This window comes from Trachymyrmex cornetzi, unplaced genomic scaffold (genome assembly GCF_001594075.2).
Source record: "Trachymyrmex cornetzi isolate Tcor2-1 unplaced genomic scaffold, Tcor1.1 scaffold652, whole genome shotgun sequence".
Lineage (NCBI taxonomy): Eukaryota > Metazoa > Arthropoda > Insecta > Hymenoptera > Formicidae > Trachymyrmex > Trachymyrmex cornetzi.
The window spans coordinates 108,741-114,427 of record NW_017299973.1 but is presented as its reverse complement, the minus strand read 5'-3'; the positions used below and the strand labels follow the sequence as shown (position 1 = coordinate 114,427).

General features: G+C 31.9%; 1 pseudogene; it reads right to left on the bottom strand.

The window, feature by feature from the left end:
- Positions 1–523: 523 nt before the first annotated feature.
- Positions 524–5,687, bottom strand: part of LOC108767147 (putative nuclease HARBI1) — an 18,092-nt pseudogene continuing 12,928 nt past the window's right edge.

The following is a 5,687-nucleotide window of genomic DNA, read 5'->3' as shown; positions in this document are numbered from 1 at the left end:
CCATCAAAAAAATTCTATAATTTATTAAAAACATAAAAACGTTTCTTTCATATAATTTACTTTCAATATTGTTTTTAGAAGTCAGTAAGTAATCGATAGATCTCGGTTCTGGTAATTGTTTGCTTTTTTTTTATATCGACACTTGTTCTTTGAAGTATAATTCCCATTTCTATCCGTGTTGTCATCATCATTTTCACTGGATGAAGATGTTTCATCAGATAATATTTCTGATAGAGATTTTGATGTACAAGGCTGATTTGGAAAGCGTTTTCTTTTACTTGTTTGGTTTTCGGTTACATCTGTGCCTGTTTGAATTCCATCGGTATCTAAATACTGATATTGATCTCTTTTTGATTTAGCTTTTATTAAAATATCTGTAAATTTTATTAATCAATTTTATATTAAACTAAACTTTCAATTCTTGTGATAAGAAATTAAAAATCAAATTTAAATTTTAGAAATATATCAACATGTTAATATTAAAAATTTATCTAAAAATATGTCTACCTGTTTGATACAAAATTCAACATGAATGTGTTTTCCAATGTGGTTTTGGTGTTTCGAAAGTTGTGACTGCTTTCCAAAATCGAGTTGCTTTATATTCAGGATAAAATGTTTTCTGATTTCCATCAGTCAACCAAGAAGTTGGTATGACTTCACAAGCTTCTTCGTCAGGAAAATCTACTACAGAAAACATGTTTACCTATAAATAAAAACAAAATATAAAATGTTACGTAACTATTGCATATACATCGAAAAATTTAATCTTTAAATGTACCTTTATTTTTTTGTCATTGTATGTGCACAAGAGGGAGACACATAAAAAAGAGATTTTTTCAAAAGAACATTTTTACATGAAACAGAATTAATATTCCAAACTTCATATTGCCTAGATAGTGATGAAACTTTAAATATTTTTAAAAGTGATGAAGAACACGGATAATTATACATATCCTCTTTTTTTAGATATTTTAATCCAATAATATATACATCCTTATTCAATTTTACAAAATTGTGGATTACTACAATATTATTGTCTTTCATGGTGACGCAATTATTCCCGGGAAATGTTGATAAAGTAAAGGCAATACTTTTTACTATTCTGAATTGTGGTACATTACAAGGGAAATCAATCAAAGACCCATCTGAGTAATTTAAATTTAATATAATATGATACCGAAATTCTTTATCTTTTACGTAATCATTTAATGGTTTTTTGTTTTCTTTAACTAATACATGTGAACTCTCTGACAATCTTTGTATTATTTGCTGCAATGGTTGATTAGAAGTCCTTAAAAGTTTTTTCAATTGAAAAAGGTAAGACTCAAAAGGGAAAGCACTAAATGTGTCAAGGACGCCATATTTTTTGCATCAATTGTTAAATGAGTTAAACAATGAACATTATAAACAACTGCGCCATTACCATATAATTTAGGCCAGTGATTAACAAAAGATCTCAACAATTCGGAAGCAAAATCTAAATAATATGTAATTAGACTTGTACTACATAAGATAGTAGAAGCTACATGCAGTAACAAAAAATGTTTATAAATTGCAGAAGGAACATTGTTTTTTAAAACAACTATTCCAGAATATAATAGAAACTGTCGAAATTCTGATGCTTCCCAGTATGCAATTTCTTTCAGACTATGTGGTTTCCTTTGAAATTCAACAGGAAAATGCATTCTTTGAGCAATTAATTCATTGCAGATGGATTGAATAGAATTGGATGATAACCTAACATTTAGATCTCCTTTTAATAACATAATTAGAATCTTATACGCATGACCCCAAGATTAACCAAGTGCATGTAATCCAAAGGGGGAATTTGGAAACTAATCCGATATTTAATTCTAACAAAGGAGATATTGACTTATGGTGATCTGGATCTGACATTAAAGCAAAATTTTCATCAGTACGTAATGGTGCATCTTGTAATGGAAATGTCATTCTATAATTTATATATACACCTTCTTGTTCACATCGATCACATCCTGAATATGCATTAAATAATTTACAATATTTGATCATACAACGTGCTGGAGTGTCACAGATAAAATCTCTGATTACAACTTCAAATTTTATTTTACTGTTGTCATGGAAAATTCCATTTTCACATAGTTCCTTTAGTTCTGATACAAATTCTTTAAAATATTCGGTGATTGATTCTGGTTTACTTTCACCAAGAAACAAAGAAACTAAAAATGGTTCATACTGATATCGTTCATCAATAGCATAGCAAAGTATTGTCCAAAATTGCTTTGAGGAACTTTTAAATATAGGTATTCCATCAACATTGAAAGTTATCTGAATAGTGCCATAATATTTATGCTTTATTTGTAAATTAGGTGTGATGCCGATATAATGCAAATAACCACTGCCTAATTTTCTTACAAGTGTTGATCTATTTGTTTGTAATAGAGTACGTGTATCTCTAGGAAGGTTTTCAATATTTGTATGCACTTTCAGAATTTTTAATAATTTGTTTATCGATGAATGTTTAATATTTTCTTCTATGTACTATTTTTGTATTTCACTTTTTATAGATGTATAACTGTTACTCTGTGACATATTGTCATTTGAAGAAGATACAGACTCATTATCAAAATTACTATTTAAATCATCAGAGTTAATGATATCAAAATCACTAGTTTCTAAATTATTTATATTGTCTTCATGTAAATAATAATTATTATTATCTATATTTTCATTAATATTTTTAATTAATTGACAGCCATCGTTGATGTTATTTCTTTGGCAAATAACATCTTTCGAGTATGATTTCATTGAAATTTTTATTCTTTCGTTATCGTCCTTCACTAATTATTTCATAAAGGTTTTGTCTCTTTTTTTAATTTCTCTATATTTCCGAGCTCTCTGTGCCATTTTTATTTCTACAGTAAAACATAATAAAAATTAAGTGTATATTAATTATAAACATGCATCATATTCAAATTCTGATATATAATATTTGGAATAACTTTCCGCCCTTTTTGAAAAAAAAAGATGTGTTTATTTAAACAAATCTATATAAGTGAGTTTATTCAAAGTATGCTCCTTCGGAAGCGACAACTTTCTCCCACTTTTCCGATAATAAACGGATTACTCGAATGAAAAAATCTGATTCTTTTGAAGCGATCCATTCATCAAGCCATTTTTTGATATCTTCATAAGAATTGAATCGTTCTCCAGAAAGGGCCGACTGCATGGATCGGAACAAATGGAAATCTGAAGGAGCAATGTCCGGTGAATACGGCGGGTGGGGCAGAATTTCTCACTTTACTCCTTCCAAGTATTTCTTGACCGGTTTTGCAACGTGTGGCCTAGCGTTGTCATGTAACAGAATCAAATTGTTGTGCCTATTGTCCCATTCTGGTCGTTTTTCTTTCAAAGCTTGGTTTAAACGTATCAGTTGTAATCGATAACGATCGCCAGTGATGGTTTCGGACGGTTTGAGCAACTAATAATATATAACACCTCTCTGATCCCACAAGATGCTCAATATAATCTTCGAAGCATGGATATTTCGTTTTGGCGTTGATGGACCTGGTTCACCTGGCATCACCCATGCTTTCAAGCGTTTAGGGTTATCGTAGTAGATCCATTTTTCATCGCCAGTTACGATACGATGTAGAAAACCCATCCTTTGTTGTCGTTGACGAAGCATCTCGCAGATGACCAAATGTCTTTCCATGTCTCTCTCTTTCAATTTGTATGGCGCCCAATTTCCTTCTTTTTGCACCATTCCCATTGCGTGTAGACGTTTTCCAACAGTGGATCTATCAACATTTAACTCTTTTGACAACCTATCGAGCGATAAACATGAATCTTCTTCGAGTAATGCTTGCAATTCTGCATCTTCAAATTTTTTCGGTGCACCTTCACGTTCTTTGTCAAGCACGTCAAAATCACCACTGTTGAATCGCCAAAACCATTCTTTACAACTGGTTTTCGATGGAGCATGCTCACCGTAAACATCTACGAGCAAACGATGCGATTCTGCAGCACTTTTCTTTAAAATAAAATAATGGCGTAAAACTTCCCGTAAATGTTGCTTTTTTGGAATAAATTCCGACATCTTCAACACAAAAAAGTTACTCTTTTTTACGCTTCGAACGAATGCCAACTATTGGGCTCAAAAGTTTGAACACAAACCTTTCAAACACATGTGTTGCCGTTCTATCAAACACACAAGCAATGCTACTAACGACATCTTTCTACAATGGGCGAAAACTTATTCCCATACTCAATATATTTATAATAATGATTTACATCGATTAGAAATTTTCAAAGCAACGAAGAACTTATAAATATTATTAATAAATAATGTAAAGCCATATATTTAGAACAAAAACATTGAATCGTTTTGTATGAGCAATTTTATAAGCCAGTAATTAAAATCAGTTATTAATAAATATAAAAAATTGATCAAAAAAAAAAGAAACAATAAATGTTTTTACATAAAAAGATAAAAATGCTACTTACTTGCAATCCGAACAAGAGAACGTGTGTAGTCTTTGGCTGCGGTCCACTTACTTCTTCCAAATGCTTTGAACGTTATGCTCCAAACGCTACGCACTGATTGGTCCATTACTATTTCGAATGATACAATTGCTACGTGAACGCTCCAGCCAACCCACCTCCCGAGGTGAGGCAGTTGAAGTGAAGTGGGAGCAAAAACGATGACGTATTGATGACGTAATCAGAGTTGCTGGAAGCGTTCTGAAGCATCAAATGGACCAGTCATATCAGTGCTACAAATGCTCTGTAGCGTTTGAAGCGCTAAGTGGACCGCAGCCTTAATGGTCCGAAACGTAATACATGCAATCTTACGTGGCACGTGCTAATAGGATCTTTATCTCAATTTTGAAACACACCATGCATGTAATATCACGCAATATCACGCAATATCTACACGCTGCAATACTATGCAATAATAATATGCTTATACAAGCACAGGTAAAACGTTATAACGCGTACTAAGTTTACTAAATGCAATGGCGGTTGCGATGCAGAGATGGGATTTGGCCCCGGGCAGCCCGGGGCCCGGGCTCGCCGACGTTATTCCCCCTCCATTTGTTCTGTCCGTCTCGCTTCCACCGAAGGCAAGAAGGACAAACCGATAAAGACGAAGATCGCCGAAACTATCACCGTTGCACTATATTAATCAACATCTATATACGAGTATATTCATATGTTCACTTCGAAATATATTAGTATTACCAATAATCTGAAAAAGTATATTTATAAAAAAATTGTTTTCATGATTTTTTCTTTGGTAATGTATAGCTTTATACGAGAGCTTTTATTGAATCATATTTTTTTAATCTTTAACATTATAACTCTATAAATAACACAATTCATTGGCAATACGTTGGGCCAATACTGCGCCGATGAAGTATGCTACTTAACCTATAATTAAGGAGATTATAAGGCTGAGGCGGGCAGTGAGAGGGGAATGCTTTAATACAAAAGAAATATGGAGTGTAGCCAACATTAAAATTTGAAAAAATAAATAGCTAAAATTTAAAGAAATATGGATTATAATGCAATTAAAATGCAACAAATATTAGTGTTTATTTGTGTACAAGTTTTAAAGATAAACATATATTTTTTAGAACAATATATATTTTTAGCTCAAGAAATGATTTGGCAACGATGTAAAACTGAAAAATCGAAGTTGGTAA